Below are 21,991 nucleotides of genomic sequence, written 5' to 3'. Positions count from 1 at the left end.
TGAAGACTGCATATACTTTACAATTGACCAATGGCAAAGCTGTTGTTGGGGGTGGGATGTTCCAAATTCTGTATAAAAGTGTGCTGTGTACTTGAAAATAAAGAGTCCTGTTTGAACTTACATACAGCCTGCCTGGTGTTTGTTCTTAATGGGTCCGAATGGCACATAGCTGTAATTCGGATCCCGGAACCTTGGATGACTGGACCATCAGACGTTGCAATCTGCAAGCTGACTCACTGGTAGCAGAGGAGTGTCGGGAGAGCAGGACCTGGGCGAGAAGGGGTCTCGTCACAAGGAGTATAAAAAAGACCTGTTATAGCTCTATTCATGTATGTAGGAGTATAAAGAGGACCAGTCCACACGTCTGTTTCTTCCGTAACCCCCATCCCGGCGATCCCACTTTTGACTCATTTCTAGGATCCCCTTAGAGACTGCAGACATGATAAAAGACAGGAGATGGTCAGAGGCTGCGGACACGATACAGGAGGGGGAAAGAGGCTGCGGTCTGCGGACATGACACAGAAGAGGGACAGAGGCTGCGGACATGACACATGAGGGGGACAGGGGCTGCGGACATAACACATGAGCGGGACAGAGGCTGCGGACATAACACAGGAGGGGGACAGAGGCTGCATACATGACACAGGGGGGACAGAGGCTGCGGACATGACACAGGAGGGGGACAGAGGCTGCGGACATGACACGGGGGGGCAGAGGCTGCGGACATGACACATGAGGGGGACAGAGGCTGCGGACATAACACAGGAGGGGGACAGAGGCTGCGTACATGACACATGGGGGGGGACAGAGGCTGCGGACATGACACAGGAGGGGGACAGAGGCTGCGGACATGACACGGGGGGGGACACAGAGGCTGCGGACATGACACAGAAGGGGGACAGAGGCTGCGGACATGACACAGGGGGGACAGAGGCTGCGGACATGACACAGGAGGGGGACAGAGGTTGCGGACATGACACAGGAGGGGGACAGAGGCTGCAGACATGACATAGGAGGGGGACAGAGGCTGCGGACATGATGCAGGAGAGGGACAGAGGCTGCGGACATGACACAGGAGAGGGACAGAGGCTGCGGACATGACACGGGGGGGGGGGACAGAGGCTGCGGACATGACACAGGAGGGGGACAGAGGCTGCAGACATAACACATGAGGGGGACAGAGGCTGCGAATATGATAGTGTCCTCACAGTGGCCTCCTCCTCTGCCCACCATCATAGGGGGACAGAGGCTGCATATTGATACGCCGCGTAATTTCAAATTTCCCGCGCCGTATCTTTGTTTTGTATCCACAAAACAAGATACGACGGAATGAGGGATCGATCCGACAGGCGTACAACTTAGTACGCCGTCGGATCGTAGGTGTATACTTACGCTGGCCGCTAGGTGGCGTTTCCGTCGAAATCCGCGTCGAGTATGCAAATTATCTAGATACGGCGATCCACGAACGTACGTCCGGGCGCCGCATTTTTTTACAACGTTTGCGTTCGGCTTTTTCCGGCGTATAGTTAAAGCTGCTATACGGTGGCGTACTCAATGTTAAGTATGGCCGTCGTTCCCACGTCGAAATTTGAATTATTCGTTCGTGAATAGGGATTTGCGTAGAATGACGTCACCGTCGTAAGCATTGGCTTGTTCCGGTTTAATTTGGAGCATGCGCACTGGGATACCCCCACGGACGGCACATGCGCCATTAAAAAAATATGTTGTTTACGTCGGGTCACACCGTATTTACATAAAACACCCGCCCCCATCACAACGATTTGAATTGCGCGCCCTTACGCCGATAAAGATACACTACGCCGCCGTAACTTACGGTGCAGATTCTTTGAGGATTTGAAAATAAAAAAGTAAGTTACGGCGGCGTAGTGTTTCTTAGATAAATGCGCCGCTGTACGTGGATCTGCCCCAAAATCGTTTACTTTTTGATTTAATAAATATCACAATAAAAAAAATATATATATATTTTTTCCTCAGATTAGACCGATACGTATTCTTCTACATATTTTTGGTAAAAAAAAATCGCAATAAGCGTTTATTGTTTGGTTTGCGCAAAAGTTATAGCATCTACAAAATAGGGGATAGATAGATTTATGGCTTTTTTTTTTACTGTAATGGCGATCTGCGATTTTTATTGTGACCGTGACATTGCGACGGACAGATCGGACACTTTTGACATGTTTTTGGGACCATTCACATTTATACAGCAATTAGTGCTATAAAACTGCGCTGATTACTGTGTAAATGTGACTGGCAGGGAAGGGGTTAACACTAGGGGGCAAGCAAGGGCTTAAATATAGAACAGTATTCTTAACACCAAATTGAAGGACAGTCCCTCTTAAAGCAGAATACAAAACAGCGCTAGTGTTAGATGTAAGGTGACTAACAACACCAACTGGTACAACTAGACAGATAATAAGTCCCAGGTGATTTGAAGACAGTTTTCATATAGATAAAATGTCCAAAAATGGTGATAGAGGAGATAAAGGTCGTGCACCGTCCACCGCACTCACAATCCACCACGTGTTGGGAGAAAAAGACCCCGCAGGGGTTCAAACTCACCAGAGATATAAATAAAGCAAACCTTTCACAGTAATCGAGGATATAGCTATGAAGACTGCTGTCATATCCGTCTCATAGGGGAATCACTTAGTGAAGTGTAGTTGTCATGTCTGGTTAAAGCATGTTACTACACTTCACTAAGGGACACCAGCTGGGGACTGTGGTCAAACACGCTGCTTCTCTGCAAAGGACCGGGTGAAGTGATTTACTCTGCTCATTTTGATTTTATTTTTTGTACGTACATTTTATGGGGGGTGCTTAAAGGAGGGAATGAGTATTAAACAGAATTACGCTATGTTGGCATTTTTTTGTGTTTATTCATTTACATCTGAGGCTGATCCTATAAGAAGTGATTCCCCTATGAGACGGATATGACAGCAGTCTTCATAGCTATATCCTCGATTACTGTGAAAGGTTTGCTTTAGTTATATCTCTGGTGAGTTTGAACCCCTGCGGGGTCTTTTTCTCCCAACACGTGGTGGATTGTGAGTGCGGTGGACGGTGCACGACCTTTATCTCCTCTATCACCATTTTTGGACATTTTATCTATATGAAAACTGTCTTCAAATCACCTGGGACTTATTATCTGTCTAGTTGTACCAGTTGGTGTTGTTAGTCACCTTATATTTAACACTAGCGCTGTTTTGTATTCTGCTTTAAGAGGGACTGTCCTTCAATTTGGTGTTAAGAATACTGTTCTATATTTTGTATTTATTTTAAACGGCAGCTTGTTTTTGTTTCCTCCACATTCATTTTGGAGGAAACAACACCTTTGGTCTTTGTTTTCTGAAAAGTGTGAGTCTATTAGGCGCCGAGCTGTGTATTATAGGCCTTTAAGAATACACATTTTTACCAAGGGCTTAAATATGTTCCCTAGTGAGTGATTCTAACTGTAGGGGGAGGGGACTCACAAGGGGAGTATAGCGATATGTGTTCCTCTGTACTGGGAACACACATCGGTCTCCTCTCCTCTGACAGGACATGGATCTGTGTGTTTACACACACAGATCCATGATCCTGCCGTGATTGCGGACATCGCGGCAGCCTGGCACGCTCACCGGGTCACAGGCGATGCGGCGGCCACGCATGCGCCCCCTAGCGGCCCGAGAAGCTCAGGATGTCATATGACGTCACCCGGAGGGAGGGAGGGTTCCTGCCTATGTAATTTCACTATGACTCGGTAAGGAAGTGGTTAATATAAATGCATTTTACATTCAACAATTTTTAAAAACATATTAAAATAAGCATTTTCATTGTTTGCAAGAAATGGAGTGGGATATCCAACGTGTTTCAAACTTTTAGAACAAATTTCTTCCTGAAGGATGTATCATACATCAAATTAATCAGAACCACCAAACATTATATATATATTTTTTTAGCAGACACCCTAGGGAATAAAATGGCGGTCATTGCAACTTCTTTTCTCGCACAGTATTTGAGCAATCATTTTTCAAACGCCTTTTTTTGGGAAAAAAAATGGTTTTATGAATTAAAAAATAACAAAACTGTAGCCCAGGTTAGCCCAATTTTTTTGTATAATGTGAAAGATGATGTTACGCCGAGTAAATAGATACCTAACATGTCACGCTTTAAAATTGTTATGGAATGGCACCAAACTTCGGTACTTAAAAATCTCCATAGGTGATGCTTTAACATTTTTTACAGGTTACTATTTGAGTTTCAGATGAGGTCTAGTGCTAGAATTGTTGCACACGCTCTAACGCACGCAACGATACCTCACATGTGGGGTTTGAACAGCGTTTACATGTGTGGGCGGGACCTGCATGCGTGTTCGCTTCTGCGCGCGAGATAACGGGGACAGGGGCATTTTGAAAAAACATTTTTTACTTTTATTTTACTTAATTTTTTTATTTTTACACTTTTTTTTGCATTTTTTTTTTTGATCACTTTTATTCCTATTACAAGGAATGTAAAGCATCTAGAATAAACTTTGTTTTTTACCAGAACAAGCGTTCCTGTCTCATAACTTGTTTCTGAGCATGTGCGGGTTTTTAACGTCGTTTTAGCCCACACACGATAATTTTTTACAACCCGAAAAACGACATTGTTTAAAACGTCGTTAAAAAATGCAGCATGTTCGGAAAAAAAAATTGTTGTTTTTAGAAAAAAATTATGTGAAGCCCACACACGATCATTTTAAATGAATTTTTTTAAAAAACCTTGTTTTTTTCATGATGAAAAATGATCGTGTGTACGCGGCATAAGAGTGTTATTGTCATATTTGGACATCCATTAGGAAAATATTGTACAACAGAGCTCTTGTTGTTGTCCTTTTACATTTATGTGTATCCCTTCCTTCCCAGCCCTACGACATTGTTATTTGTAATGATATGTTGTAAGACCAATCTCCTTTTTATAAAAGTAACATATTTTTTTACCAACAAGTATTTATTTACTTTTCAAGCTGCGTATAAGCCCTTGGGAACAATTTTTTTTTCTGTATACAATATTGGGCCAGCAGCATTCTGTCCATATCCAGGGGAGGTGGGTCCCAATCTTTGTCCATACACTGGAAGTCAGGCAGAAGTGGATTCAGGAGCATAAGCAGAGGTCATACACTGGAGAACAGGCAGAGGGTCAGGAGCCAGGAATGGAGACAAGACAGGTCAAGATGAGCTGGGTCGGTAACAGGGAATCCAATAATAGCAGAAACAGGACACATGAACACACAGGAAGCTGAAGATCATTCAGCAACTTGTGGATCAGACTGCTGACTTTATATAGGGCACTGGGCGCCAGGATCTGAAACACATGCGTGCGCTGTGACGCGTGCGTGATTGCGCACCAATGTTCACAGGCATTCACAGCGGTGCACTCATGGTAAATCACACTAGAAACCCATCACCTTCCAAAGGTTTAAAAACATCATACACACATACAACAAATTAAAAACAATCCAGATTGTTGCCCTAGAGATCAAAAAGAAAACACCACAAGGTGTAGCACAGCTGAGTAACACTTGGAAGGTGAGCAGTAAGTGGATTTTAAATCACAATGGTAGATTGATATCCCGTTACAATTGCTGTCTGCCCCCTCCATTTCACACTCACACTTCCCAGTTACTATACTGAAATGTTGGCTATATTGGAGTTTATAGACACTGCTATAGGACACAAAGCCCAAGATCAGTGGGGAATCAGAGAAAAAGTGAAGCAACAAGCAAGTTTTAGAAAGAGTGGTAGAATTGTATTCCGTGGCTTTGCACTCTGCCTTGTATAGTCTCCTGCTGTCCTAAATGCCTTTCTCAGATACCTCTGGTTGACCTGAATGACGGCTGCTGTATTACCTATTGCTTGCTAACTTTGTATTTACATATAGACATTGCTACTGTTTGGAGCTTTACAATTTATGGATCTATCCAGTGGTGTCACTAGGGTTCAATCCATCATCTGAAAATGGAAAGAGTATGGCACAGCTGCAAACCTACCAAGACATGGCCATCCACCTAAACTGACAGGCTGGGCAAGGAGAGCATTAATCAGAGAAGCAGGTGGGAGAATCTGTCCACAGGACAACTATTATTCCTGCATTCCACAAACCTGGCCTATATGGAAGAGTGGCAAAACGCTATTTGAGGCAGAAAACTAACACTGCACATCACCCTGAACACTCCATCCCCACTGTGAAACATGGTGGTGGCAGCATCATGTTGTGGGGATGCTTTTCTTCAGCAGGGACAGGGAAGCTGGTCAGAGTTGGTGGGAAGATTGATGGAGCCAAATACAGGGCAATCTTAGAAGAAAACCTTCCAGAGTCTGCAAAAGACTTGAGATTGGAGCAGAGGTTCACCTTTAAGCAGGACATCAACCCTAAACATACAGCCAGAGCTACAATGGAATGGTTTTGATCAAAGCATATTCATGTGGTAGAATGGCCCATTCAAATCTAGACCTAAATCCAATTAAGAATCTGTGGCAAGACTTGAAAACTGCTGTTCACAAATGCTCTCCGTCCAATCTGACTGAGCTTGACCTATTTTGCAAAGAATAGATAAAATGACAAAATTGACACTTTCTAGATGTGTAAAGCCGATAGAGACATACCCAAAAAGACTTGTATACATATGCACGCAACACTTTTCACATATTTATTTGTAAAAAATTTGGAAAACCATTTTTCTTCCACTTCACAATTATGTGCAACTTTGTGTTGGTCTATCACATAAAATCCCAATCAAATTAATTTACCGTATTTTCCGGCGTATAAGACGACTTTCTGGATGCAAAAAAATGCATCCAAAGTCGGGGGTCGTCTTATACGCCGGGTACGGTCTCAGTACTCACTTTTTTTTCCCCAGCGGTGACAGTCTCCATACGGCGAGCGCGAGCGTGAATGATTTCAAAGCCGCGCCTTCTCTTCAGAGTGTTCTGTGATAGGAGGAACAAAAATCTTCCCAGCAGCGCCTCTGTTCTGTGTTCCTCCTATCACAGATGCCTTCTCATCCTCGGACGAGATGAGAAGACGTCCGTGATAGGCGGAAACAGAACAGAGGCGCTGCTGGGAAGATTTGTGTGCCGCCTATCACAGAACACTCTGAAGTGAAGGCGCGGCTTTGAAATCATTCACGCTCGCGCTCGCCGTATGGAGACTGTCACCGCTGGGAAAAAAAAAAGTGAGTGTAACAAGTTCAGGCATGTAATGGCACAGTGGCAATGTGGGGGCATGTAATGGCACAGTGGCAATGTGGGGGCATGTAATGGCACAGTGGCACAGTCTGGGCATGTAATGTAATGGCACTGTCTGGGAATGTAATGTAATGGCACAGTCTGGGCATGTAATGTAATGGCACAGTCTGGGCATGTAATGGCACAGTGAGGAATGTAATGGCACAGTGAGGAATGTAATGGCACAGTGAGGAATGTAATGGCACAGTGAGATTTGAAAAAGCCTGTTTCTGTCAGCGGTTCTGGCTCCCCCTCAGCTTCCAGAAAGACTAGAAGGAAGGGGGTAGTCTTATACAGTGAGTATATCCCAAAATCAAAAATTTTCCTGGAAAATTAGGGGGTCGTCTTATACGCCGAGTCGTCTTATACGCCGGAAAATACGGTACGTTTTTTGTTGTAACGTGACAAAATGTGGAACATTCCAAAGGGTATGAATATTTTTTCAAGGCACTTTATGTAAACTGTGTTTGCAACACACATGTGAATTTTGGCCACAAATGTTATAGCAAGAGCAAAAATTCTAGTGCTAGACCTCATCTGTAACTCCAAACTGGTAACCTGTAAACTTTTTGAAACCGTCGCCTATGGAGATTTTTAGGTACTGAAGTTTGGCGCCATTCAGGGCCGGCCCTATGATGGGACCGGGTGGTACCATGGGTACCAGGCAGCACTTTTAGGGGGGCAGCATATTTTTTGTAATATAAATATATATATGTTTTAACTTTTTGCTATAATAAATATCCCCAAAATTTAGAAAAATAAACAATTTTCTTCAGTTTAGGCCAATATGTATTCTTCTACATATTTTTGGTACCAAAAAAAACAAAAACACAATTAGCGTACATTGATTAGTTTGCGCAAAAGACATTGTGGCCGCCGGCAATTCACAGGTCCCTTTATACTCCTGGATACATGTATAGAGCCATGGCAGGTCCTTTTATACGCCTATATGCATGTATAGAGCCATGACAGGTCCTCTTTATACATCTATAGAGCCATGACAGGCCCTCTTTATACTCCTATATACATTTATAGAGCCATGGCAGGTCCTCTTTATATTCCTTTACATGTAAAGAGTCTCGACAGGTCCTCTATATACATGTATAGAGCCATGACAGGTCCTCTTTATACTCCTATACATGTGAGGCCCCGTACACACGAGAGGATCCATCCGCTGGAATTGATCCGCGGACCGGCTCCAGCGGATAGATCCCCTGGTGTGTACAATCCAGCGGATCTGTTTCCGCTGATTTTTATCCCCTGGGATGGATTTCCAGCGGATAAAAATTTGAAGACATGCTTTAAAATCTATCCGCTGGAATCCATCCCAACGGATTGATCCGCTGGTCTGTACAGACTCACCGGATCAATCCGTCCGAAGGGATCCCCCGCATGCGTCGTAATGATTCGACGCATGCGTGGAATTCCTTTTATGACAGCGTCACGCACGTCGCCGCGTCATCATCGCGGCGACGGCGCGACACGTCATCGCGAGGGCATTTCGGCGTGGATTTCGATCCGATGGTGAGTACACTCCATCGGATCCAAATCCGTGGAAATCCTCGAGAGGATTTATCTGCGGATACGGTCCGGTGGACCGTATCCGCGGATAAATCCTCTCGTGTGTACTAGGCCTTAAGAGTAATGACAGGTCCTCTATATACATGTATAGAGCCATGACAGGTCCTCTATATACATGTATAGAGCCATGACAGGTCCTCTTTATACATGTATAGAGCCATGACAGATTCTCTTTATACATCTAGAGAGCCATGACAGGTCCTCTTTATACTCCTTTATACATGTATAGAGCCATGACGGGTCCCCTTTAGTTATCATGATATAAAATAATGAATGTGGGGGCCTTTTGGTTGGCGTGATTTTTTTTCTTGGGGGGGGGGGGGGGGGGCAGCATTTCATTCTTGGTCCCAGGCAGCACAATGTCTTGGGCCGGCACTGGCGCCATTCAATGAGTGTGACATGTTAGGTATCTATTTACTCAGAGTAACACCATATTTTATAAAAAAAATGGGTTATGTATTGCGTGGGATACAAATAGATCTGAGTGCTTCAACACAGGACTCTGGGGCCCAATGTTTAATACTAAACTAGCCAGTAGGTAGGGTTTTGGAAAGACCTTTTAGCTTCTAGTACTACATTTAGTAAGAACTCCCTAGGTTTAGGGGTCAGGTAGAGATATACTTAAGATGGCCATAGATTGATTGAAATTCGTCCAGTTCATCTGAGAGTGGCTGAATTTGATCTCCTGATCGACACCTGTACAACCAGCCTGTTGGAAATGTTTTGCTCAATTGGTGCCGCCCGCTATAGGGGGCAGTGCTGATAAGTGCATTATGATGGCGAGGAAGCCTTCCCGTTGCCAGAATACAACAGCTCTGTGGGAGGGATTCCCCCAGCCACCTCGATTGTGTGGATGGGAGAATGGATTTGTAACGGAATGGCCCGTGACACCCAGAGACTTCTGAAGGATGTGGGGTACTCCTGTGCCAGCTTCACCAATGACTCTTGGGTCTAGGGTCATCCTATGTCCGATAGGGGCATAGGATGACTGAGAACTGATATCTCGGATTACATGAGATGGGACATTAATGATAATTCATGTTTTGCAGGATATCTTAGAATATTACAAGTTGTTCCTTATGAACAGGTCAATAGACTGTTGAGGTGTTAATTGAGTCGGGCTCCTAAGATATTCCATTGTCCATTGTGTGATGCTAATACTGTTTTGTGTCTATTGTACTGATTAAGTCTGTAAAGGTCAGGGCCCAGATTCTCAAAGGGCTTACGATGGCGCAACGCAATGTACGCCGTCGTAAGTCCTAATCTGGGCCGTCCTATCTATGCGACTGATTCTTAGAATCAGTTACGCATAGATATCCATTAGATCCGACAGGCGTAAGGCTCTTACGCTGTCGGATCTTAAATGCAATTTTTTTTTTGCCGCTAGGTGTCGCCTCCGTCGTTTTCCCCGTCGAGTATACAAATTAGCAAAATACGCGAATTCCCGAATGTACGCGCGGTCGACACAGTGAAGTTACGACGTTTACGTTAGATTTTGCGACGCGTAAAGTTGCCACTGCTATATGAGGGGCAACCAATGTTAAGTATGGCCGTCGTTCCCGCGTCGAAATTTAAAAATTTACGTTGTTTGCGTAAGTCGTCTGTGAATGGGGCTGGACGCCATTTACGTTCACGTCGAAACCAATGACGTCCTTGCGACGTCATTTAGCGCAATGCATGTCGGGAAATTTTCGGGACGGCTCATGCGCATTACGTTCGGCGCGGGAACGCGCCTAATTTAAATGCTATACGCCCCCTACCCGCCTAATTTGAATTAGGCGGGCTTGCGCCGGGTGATTTACGCTACTCCGCCGCAACTTTACAGGCAAGTTCTTTGTGAATAAAGCACTTGCCTGTAAAACTTGCGACGGCGTAACGTAAATCAGATACGTTACGCCCGCACAGTTTTACGCCCAGATACGAGAATCTGGGCCCAGATGTCTAACTTTGAGGTGTTAATTGAGTCTGGCTTCTGAAAGACCTTTCATTGTGGATGCTAATGACACTGGCCCAGATTCAGGTACGACTTGCGCGGGAGCAAGTGTGATTTGCGCCGCGCAAGTACGGATTTGCTCCCAGGCAAATTTGCGGGTTACCCAGAAAGCAAGCTAAGCCTGAAATGTGCCATTTTTGCACGGAGGCAGTTTCTCTGCCCCGGCGCAATTAAGGGGCAATTTTGCTCAGGGAGCAACTTGCGCTCTCATGGTTTTCCCTCAGCAAATATGCAAATGAGGAACTGCCACTGATTCATAAACTTGCGCGTGTGAGGAGCATTTTGCTCCCAAAGCGCGCAAGCTGTTCGGCCGGGGCAAATTTGCACTTTATAAAAGCAGGGGCAAGTTAGCAACAGATGGCCACAGGTCAGCTGGAGAGCAACTACAGCACTCCTCACCGTGTGTAGGGACTACAAAATTATATGAGCAGCAAGGGATAGGTAAAAAATACAAAAAATAAAAGGAAAATGTATATTTTTTTTTTTGGACATCCTTGTGCCAAGGGTGCCCCGGCTCTGGCTCCTCAGTCTGCGTGGTTGAGCCTGTGGTGGGGATGGAGCCTGGGCTGAGGATGGAGCCTGTGGTGGGGATGGAGCATGGGGTGGGGATGGAGGGGGGAGGAGCATCAACCTCTACTTCCTCACTCCTGGCAGGTGGTGCCTGCATGCCCTCCATGGCGTTGGCCAGGCGGGTGAGCACGCTGTTGGTTTGGGCCAACATCCGCAGCTGCCGGGTGGTATTGGTCCTCTGCTGCCGCTGGGTTAATCTCCCCTCCTCCCGCACAGCAGCAGTGTTGGCCTCCACCGCACCTGCCAACCTGCTCACCTCCGCTGTTAGCAAAGCAATGGCGCCCTGCTGCTCGACCATGCAGGTGACCATGGCTCCACAGTTGGCACTGACTTCCTCCAAGCTCTCAGTATCTCGTATCCCCCGGTCAGCATGCAGGGTGAGGGCCTGCTGCAGAGAGGAGGAGGAGAATGCCAGGCTGTCCGCCACCCGCCTCAAGTCTCCCACCATGTCCCCTATATGGCGGGTCTGCCGGGCCTGCTCCTCCTGCAGACCTTCACGGAGGCTGGAGGGTACACCCCTCGTTTTACATAGAGCCTTCCTTGGAGGAGAGGCTGGGGCACGAACTGAGGGAGAAGAAGGGGAGTGGGCCACACTGGAGGGAGGGACACTGGAGGGGCTTGCCCTGGAAGGGGATGACGTTATGGTCGGGGGGGTGGTGGGGAGGTCAGGGATGGTGGGATCCTCCTGGAGGTACACAGAGTCATCCAGGTTGAGGATAATGGACTCCTCCACCACTTCCTCCTCCCTAGATGGACTATGGGCGATATCCTCCTCCACCAACATGCCCAGTATCTGCAGGGGGCCTGACTGGACGCCATGATGTTCTGGGGATGGCGTGGGTCGCCCTACAGCCGACGATGGCCCAGCCTCATCATCAACATCTGTGGATGACACAAAACAAAAATGTTGCTGGAGCAACACACTTATCATATGTTCCCTTCTACCCCCTCCCATGATACACAGCAAATATGAGAAACAAAAACTTGTTACATGTTCCCTTCTACCCCCTCATATGTTCCCTTCTACCCCCTCCCATGATACACAGCAAATATGAGAAACAAAAACTTGTTACATGTTTCCTTCTACCCCCTCATATGTTCCCTTCTACCCCCTCATATGTTCCCTTCTACCCCCTCCCATGATACACAGCAAATATGAGAAATAAAAACTTTTTACATCTTCCCTTCTACCCCCTCATATGTTCCCTTCTACCCCCTCCCATGATACACAGCAAATATGAGAAAAAAAACTTACCAGTCCCCAAGTCCCCAACAGTGGAGTCATAGCCTGGGAGTCCCTCCACCTGCTCCAGCGCTAAACTCTGTGCGATAACCTCCTCCTCTGGATTTAATCGTAAAGAGCAGGCTGGTCCTCCTCCCGTGCCCCTGCTATGCTTTCTGATTAGGACAATTTTGTCCCTGACTCGACGACGCATGTCAGTAAATTTTTTTTGGATGTCCTCCCAGGACCTCTCCCCAATGCCCAGGGCATTTATGTCCAATGTAATAGCCTCATATATTGCCCTCCTTTGGGCTACGGTGGTATTCTTCCGCTCTGAACCAAAAAGAACGGCAGTATGGCGCGTCAGTGCCGCAAGCAGTATATCCATCTCAGCGGAGACAAAATTTGCTTTTCTTTTTTTTTTCTTATCAGGAGGTGCCATCTCAGAAAAAAGGGCAAAATTACCTTGCTCAGGGGGGGGGGGTGAAACAAGCAGGATGTAATTTTGCACAGGACCTGCGCAGGTCTGCCCCTATTTATTTGCTCAGTGCAAGCAGGTAGGCAAAATTTGCCCTGAAAATAGGCGCAAACCACTGCTGAGTGGAAAAAAGATCATTTGCATAGGGCACACCCACTTTCACTTGCGCTGCCTTACGCCCTGATTTTTGCCTTACAAAGGAGCAAGTTAGCAGACAAAAGGAATCCTGAATCAGGTGGCAATCTTTCCAATTTGCCCCAGCACAGAGCAAATCAGCTGCTCTTCACATGTGCAACTAATGGGCAAATCTACCTGAATCTGGGCCACTGTATGGTGTGAAAAGTCTATTGATGATAAGGTGTGGAATGTGAGTGAGCACCCTCTAAAGGTCAGACATCTGTGTATTGTGTATCAGGTGTGAATAGCTTATTGTCGGAGTCAGGACGTCTGGGGGATAATTAACTTATCTGAATGTCATTATCTAATAGAATGTGTATGAAGCCCCATTGTGTGATGTTTTGGGGGTGGAGAGTTTCATTGTCCCTGTGCTTTCTGAAGCATGCTTGTAACTGTATAAAAACCTGAGTTTTACCATTAAAGATGCATTCATTTTTGGAACCAGTGACAGAGCTGTCTGTCTCGTTATTTCTGGGGAAAATCCAATGGGTCCTGTCTGCTGGATTGTGGATTGTCGGATAAGCTGTCGTGGTTGGTGGAATGGAAATCGTAAATGGTGGTGACCGTTACAGGATTAATTTTCTTTCGTTCAACCTACTGGTTGAACAAAACTATTGCGTCCTGGTTCACCGTTTCAGGTCTGATTTCAATCTGAATTTTAGGCTGAATTTGGACCTGAAACCGACCAAAAAAACGCAAAGCGTGCCGGACCCGCTGCGGAGATATGTGAACAAGCTCCATAGAGAGTCGGTCAAAATCTCCTGCTATTGGGGAACCCGCATTCTGTTCACAATAGTTTGAACCCAGCCTCTCGGCCATGGTGGGTCAGAGGGTGTGGCATTGCTAGAAGGATCGTTGTCATTTGAAATCCAAGGACCCCTAAATTAGAAGCTTCTTTGGAGGTAAGCACTACAAAAACACATGGCAATATAAGTTCCAATATAGCTACCAGTAATGTGTTGGAAATACAATTTTTTTAGGTATAGTTAATATCAAACACATCCAAAGAAAATAGTGGAATCCACATATTGTGAATGTACTGCAGTGTCTCATCTATTTGAAGCTGTTTCTGATTTTTTTTATTGACAGGAGTAAAGCAGAAATCTAAATTGGCAGCAACGAAGACAAAAATCTCTGGGCTGTTTTTAGCTTGAAATGTCAAATTCCTTATATAATTGACCTGTACTCTTTCTCCTAACAATCCCCTCTGCCACTCTATAAAACGTATATTTCTATTGCACACGGTGCACTTGTTAAAGGTGTTTGAGCAGTGAAAACCTTCCTGAAAGTAAAAAGGCAGATTCCTGTTCTGCATTGGTAATTTATGGAAACACACAGACTCTACTCTTATGAAGTACAGTATAATACTGAATCTGTATTTTTATTACTACAGTATACAGAATGCGTGTTTGTAAAATCCTGCATTCTTCTAGCTTGAAATTCACATACAGCCCAATAGACTCCTTCCATTACTTTTGTGCACACATACAGTAAGAAAAATAAAAAGAAAAAAATAGATGCACAGACCATCTGATGTCAGGTGTCAGAAAAATCACTATTTATTTATACTGTATAACTCTCATAAAACTTGCACTGGGCAACCTTGTACCTACAAAATATGCTTAGGCCTCAGAAAGCCTTTTTGATCCGTCACAATAAATTTGAAAAAATAGAAAAGAACACATACATTTTCCATGGTTTTCCTTTCAGACCTAGACAGATTCGGAGGCAATTGGGTGTAAACGGAACACACGTCTGTCTGCAACCACCTGCCAATAGACTAACCTTGAGCTTCCGATCAGGTCTGCCTTAAAAATGGACAGGCAGATCTGATTGTTTGTGCAAAAGAATCTTTTCTGTGCCACAAGTAAGAGTCTCACAGACACACATCTACTGTATGTATATCTCAAAGGAGCATCATACCTCCCACCTTTGTACAAACTCTTTATTTTAATTTTACCCTCACCTCCAACCATCGGACACCCACAACAACCCAGTTATCCCACTAAACTGAACACATACCTTCAGCACCCCTTTCTATACAGACAGTCAGTGTCCCCCAGATACACCTTCACCTACACAGGCCACTAGTTTTCCCCTGTAGTCTGTCAATTTCAATTTGTGTCCTCTGGTTGCAGCTTTGCACTAAGATTCATTAGCCAAATTCTGTCGGTCTCTTCTTAATTCTGTAATATAGGAGACTTTTAAATGCACAGGCTATTCTCAGAATAATGTTTACAAATTTAAAGGTTAACTAGCAACTAACAGTAGGTGACCCACATCCAGCATGGAGTTAAACATTTCGACAAGTGGGGTTGTAGGAGTTCATCGTATGTCTTGTCATTCTGCTGGTGAGCCATCTACCCCCAGGGTTTTCCCTAGTAGTCATAAAGGAGCACGTTCAGAGATTCCTCAAGGGAGGATAGAACATAACTAACTGAACTATAGGCAACATAGTAGCACTTGCATATATGAGATTAATACAGGAAAGCATAGCATATGTAGCAGAATCACCAGTGAATCCCCACTCTGCTGGGTGTTTCCATCACCAGACATCAAATACATCAAAGACTTCTGCACACCTAGAAATGTTGACTCCTTGGCTGCATTAGGTACAAGTTTATCCGTGTGTGGGCATGGTGGCATATTAAAGTCTCCAGCCAGGAGAATATGGTCTGTAAGGTATAAGGATAATTGTTGGATCATTTTATTGAGCACAGAAACACTGGTGGGGGAAAATGGGGGTTTATATAGCCCATTACATAAATTTCAACATGTTCAACCATAGCGTGCAACATAAAATATTTACCCTCTGGGTCTAGATGGCGGTCCAGTAATTCAAAAGGCAGTGACTTGTGGATCAATATGCTGAAACCCCTAGCATTGGAGGAGTGGGTGGTGGGGTAGTAATGCCCTACCCAGACCTTTTTCCAACTAAGGACCTTGCTCCCTACCAAATGGGTCTCCTGAAATATGCATATATGAGGTTGATGATGTAGCACACTGGGGTTTAGTCAGGGAGCTCCTAACAAATTGACTTGCCAAGGGTAGTTATCTTGGTCGATTGATGGTGATCTATTGATTTCTCCCTAAGTTTGGCCTTGTTGCACTTTTCTCTTATACCACTAGCTGCTTGGGTGCTTGGTGGTACTAGATATGAGAAGGGCAAGCCAAGATCAGGTTATGAGTATATAGGGCACCTCAGCCAATGGGCAAGAGTTTGAATCCCTTGAGCCTGCTGGGAGAACCTATATATTGGGGTGAGGTCAGGTGATCTATGTTCTGTGCCACCTGGGTGGCTGTCTGGGTGGACGTATGTTGTACACCCTGGGCTGCTAGGCCGTAGATTGGGCCTATCCTAGGGGCATCTGGCTGCTAGGCTGTGTGATGGCCTGTCCAAAAGAGAAAATAGAGCAGTGCACGGTTGGGATTGCGGTTGAAAAAGTGACGGTCCTGCCGTCAGTGGTTGGAGGTAGAAGCAGAGCTGTCGCCACAAAGGGAACAGCCACCTTTACCAGGGACAACATTGAGTAACTGAAGCAAGTACCAAAGCCATATTCTCACTGAATGGGCACAGTGGAGAATCTGGAAACTTCAGGCGGTGATCTATTCAGGGACCCAACCCACGGAAGAGGAGACCCTGGCAGAGAAGCCTTGTGAGAGTCAAGCGAGGGACCTCGTTGGTTAGCAGGGGTAAAGCTTGAGAAGTATATGGAGTGCCAAGCTAGGGACCCAGCAGGGAAGTGTCGGTGACGCTTGAGGGGATACCACCGCAAACCTTGGAGAAGCTCAAGGGATTCAGAGTCAGTGAATCAGTGGGTCTAGTGAGAGACCATGAGCTCAGTGTTGAAGAACTACAAGAGGCAGTTGTAGTGAAGCTGAAAGGACTGTTAAGTTTGAGTTAGGAACTGTTAAAGACTGTTGTCATAGGGGATAGCAATCCTGCATGTGCAAATGTGGCTTCTTGCTGTGGCCTTTCCCTACCTGGCTGTCCTCCTATTGAAGTCTGTCAATTGAATTTGCAACTACCTAAGGGTGTACTGGCCCTAACCCTCTTTCCCCCCAAAATACAAAAGGAATGTCAAAAGAAATAAAACCTCTTTTACATCCAAGAAGTGTCTGACGCCCAATGACTTTCACCATCTTTGCGCCCACTTTGCCTCACAACCCACCACATATTGAAGGATGTCAGCTAGCTTTGGCCTGGAGGTCCTTATTAGACCGGACAAGGCCGGAGACCTTGCTACAATAGGTTTTAAGATATTTGAATACCAGGGATGTTATGATTTTAGCATTTAGTCCCTGGAATTTCCAGGAAATCAGCGCCACTCAGGCCATCGGGAAGGTAATCAGCAATAATTACCCATACATGTACATCCAGACCCAGATGGGAAAAAAAGCATCCCTCCTTTATGCTATAGTGCATAATCACAGTAGTTATAAGAGCAAAAACCATGTATGTAATCAATGTCAGATTGTGCTTTAAAAAATAAAACAAGAACCAAACAGATAAAACTAAGAACCAAGGGCCAGATCCTCAAAAGGGATTCGCTGGCGTAACTGCTGTTACGCCGTCGTATCCCTGTTTCTAACTATGGAACTGATCCACAGAATCAGTTTTCCATAGTTAGGCAGAAGATCCGGCATGTGTAAGGGACTTACACTGCCGGATCTTAGGATGCAGTACTGCATCCGCCGCTGGGGGCATTTCGTGTCGAAATGCCGCCTCGGGTATGCAAATTAGCACTTACGGAGATCCACAAAGCTTTTCAGCTTTGTTTTTTCTCCGTAAGTTTTAGTTTGCAAACGCAAAATTAGGGCTGCTTTTACAAAGTGTAAACTGTTTACACCATGTAAAAGCAGACCCTTCTGTCCAGCGACGCGATTTTTTTTTTTGTTTTGAATTTTTTTTTTTCGCCGTATCTTTTTTTTTTCCCGACGCAACTTTATTGACCCGTCGCGATCCACAAAGCTTGGCGTAACGTAATTTCGCGCTATGCACGTCGGGAAAATGACGTCACGAGCATGCGCAGTACGGCCGGCGCAGGAGCGCGCCTAATTTAAATGGGAATCGCCCCCATGAAAAGAGGAACGCCTTGCGCCGGCGGAATTTAAGTTACACAGCCAAAAATTTCTAGGTAAGTGCTTTGTGGATCGGGCACTTAGGTAGAAATTTTAAGGCAGTGTAACTTAAATGGGAAAATTTACGTTACGCCGGATCTTTGTGGATTACCCCCCAACTTCCCTTCCCCATTCCTCCCTGCATCACCAATAGAACCTTGGTGTGCTTGATTCCCCAAACCAAACATGGAATATTATCAGGGGGGCTATAAACCAAATAGGTAGCGTAGATATACTGTATGTAAGATCGGAAGCACTTCACATCTAGGAGTTACCGCATAACAGCAAGTCGTACAGAATACGGCCGCCAGACTGGTGACTGGGAAAAGGACAAGGGAATCAATCTCACTTTCGCTGAGAACCCTTTACTGGTTGCCAGTAAAAGACAGAATTGTATTTAAAGCACTCTGCCTGACACATAAGTGCATCCATGGGAAGGCGCCGCAATATCTTTGCGACAAGATAGAACCTCACAATTCTAATCGCGTTCTGCGATCCACTGACCAAAATCTGGTCAAGGTGCCAAAAACCAAATACAAGTCCAAAGGAGAAAGAAGGTTTGCTTTTCAAGGTCCGAGACTATGGAACGCTTTACCAACCAGCGTTCGGTTGGAGGAAAACCACCTGACTTTCAGAAGACGGATTAAAACTCTGCTCTTTTGATGTCATGAGACACGAAACATCAAGCGCCCAGAGGCGATTCAGTTCGCATGTGCCGCGCTATATAAGTTTTTCATTCATTCATTCATTCAACAGCAGAAAGGAGAACTAGCTTAAGTTACACAGTAAAAAACAGAACAACTGTTTTGTTGGAACATGGTCCTAGCAAGATCTCTTCAACTATATGGCTCTTTCCCCTGTGACAGGAAGCCAGTAAAAACTATGGGCTGTGTTTCCGGATGGGAAATATATTTGTCCAAGATTCATGCTACATGCTACAAAATGTTTTCCTTTTTGTGCTGTGTGGTGAGCCTGTTTGGCTCACTGAGGGGTTAACGAGCTCAGCTGTTACAGGTTGAGTACTCTGGGCTCTATAAAACTCACAAACTGCTGATGCTCCACCCTGGAACCAGATTTCTTTTCAGGACAGACTAGGGAGCAGCCACTTGCTTGTATAGTGAGATAAGGTCTGTGTGACTATGGACTCTGATTCATTCTGTGTGAAAGTCAAGTGTCTGGGCAGCAGTAGGCTGTTCCATGACAAGTAGTTAGGTTCCTGTGTTTGTAGTATGACGCTGTTTATGGGGGACACGCTGTACACATGTGTGGGGGCATCTGCTCACAAAGACTGACAAAATTATTTATAGTCATACAGCATTTTCTAATCTTTACACAGCATTGATTAACAGAATTAGCAAATAAAAAGTCGCACAAGTCAGATCTGTTCTCCTTGGGATAATTCCTAAGGACGTGGGGTTCCTTAAATGTGCCCCCTGTAGTTGCTTGTAGGTTGTCACACAGTGCTGAGTTGTAATGACTATGCATTATATATATATATGCAAAAATTGCATTTTGAGACATACTGTAATAAGATGAGACTTAAAATGGCTGCAATTTATACAAATAATACACAGTTAGGTGATTAAAATGACTGCCTTCAAGCCATCCCTACACAACGTCCAACATGGCAAGGGTTTATTCTCTGGGTTTGTTTTATTTTGGTGTTTTTGTACAAGCGCTTGAAAATAAGACTTTGTAAATAAACCACACTTGTGTTTCACCAAGGTCTTGCTGTGCCTCTTCACAGTGCTGCGATTCATCCGGGGAGTCACGCACAATCTGCTACTGCGCTAATTTCTCATACCCCATAGAGGTAGGTATCGGAAGATGCACCTCATATCAAAGACAGGGTTGGAGTGAGACAGAGAATAGTGGGGCATATGCCCTACTTCTGTAGTGGGACAAGCCCTCTGCAATATAAGGCACTAGAAGAAGATGGATAAAGGCCTAGCAGAAAGAGATGCACTAACTGGAAAGAAAACCGGGACCCAACTAGGAGTAGTCACCAACTGTAGAGAAATCATGAGTAGAGTTGAGCGGACACCTAGATGTTCGGGTTCGACGGGTTCAGCCGAACTTTGGAAAAAGTCCAGGTTCGGGGCCCGAATTTGACCCCGAGCCCGAACCCCATTGAAGTCAATGGGGACCCGGACTTTTGACTACTAAAATGTCTCTAAAAAACTAATGGAAATGGCTAGAGGGCTGCAAATGGCAGCAACATGCCGGCAAGAGCATGGCAAGTACGCTGCAAATAAATGTGGAACGGGAAATAACTTAAAACAACATAAAAAAATAAAATAAAAAATAAAATAATCTTGACCTAGGAGGACGAGGTCCATATGGAGTAGGAGGTTTGAGGGTTAGGGTTAGGGGGTTAGGGTTGGGGTTAGGGTTAGGGTGTTAGGGTTAGGGTGTTAGGATTAGGGTGTTGGGGTTAGGGTTAGGGGGTTAGGGTTGGCTAGAGAGCTGCAAATGGCAGGGAAGAGCATGGCAATATAATTCTCTCCCTATAAGAACAAGCAGAAACCTTGCCCTAAACTATCTAATGCAGAGTATCTCACAGAAAGAAATGCAGTGCTGCTGCAATTTAATTTGTGAACCAGGACTCACTCCTATATAATTCTCTCCCTATAAGAACAAGCAGGAACCTTGCCCTAAACTATCTAATGCAGAGTATCTCACAGAAAGAAATGCAGTGCTGCTGCAATATGCTGAGTATCTCACAGGAACAGATGCAGCGCAGCTGCAATTTGATTTGTGAACCAGGGCTGACTCCTATATAATTCTCTCCCTATAAGAACAAGCAGGAACCTTGCCCTAAACTATCTATTGCAGAGTATCTCACAGAAAGAAATGCAGTGCTGCTGCAATTTGATTTGTGAACCAGGAGTGCCTCCACCAGGGTACACACTGCAGCTTACCAGATAGGTATGATCTCCTAATTACAGGAGATCAGTAATCGCATATGACATAACTTAGAGAGGCGAGTACCGTATTCACAAAGAACTTGCGCCCTAAGTTACGGCGGCGTAGCGTAAATGGGCCGGCGTAAGCCTGCCTAATTCAGACTAGGCTGGTAGGGGGCGTGTTGTATGGTAATGAATCGTGACGCACCTAACGAACGGCGCATGCGCGCGCATGCTCAGTATCACGTCAAATTTTCTCCCTAACTTACGCCGGCTCAATGTTTAGTCGACGTGAACGTAACCTATGCCCATCCCCATTCACGGACGACTTCCGCAAACGACGTAAAATACGACGCTGTTCCGACCTTTCCGACGTCCATACCTAACATGACTTACCCCTGCTTTATGAGGGGTAAAGTTGTTGCTTTGTGAATACAGCACTTGCCTCTCTGATTTACGGTGGCATAGCGTAAATACGATACGCTACGCCACCGTAACAATGCGCCCGGCTACCTGAATCCGGCCCTATGTCTTTAGGTAGATGGTGGGCTACAGTATGTCTGCTGACCTGAAGGCATACCTCCCAACATTTTGAGATGGGAATGAGGGACACCTATCAGCAAAAGTATGCAGGCATAGGACACACCCCCTTCCACACCCCCTTAAAGAAGAATTGTA

Source organism: Rana temporaria, chromosome 1, assembly GCF_905171775.1.
Source record: "Rana temporaria chromosome 1, aRanTem1.1, whole genome shotgun sequence".
Classification (NCBI taxonomy): Eukaryota; Metazoa; Chordata; class Amphibia; order Anura; family Ranidae; genus Rana; species Rana temporaria.
The sequence above is the reverse complement of the archived record's forward strand: the minus strand, read 5'-3'. Positions refer to the sequence as shown.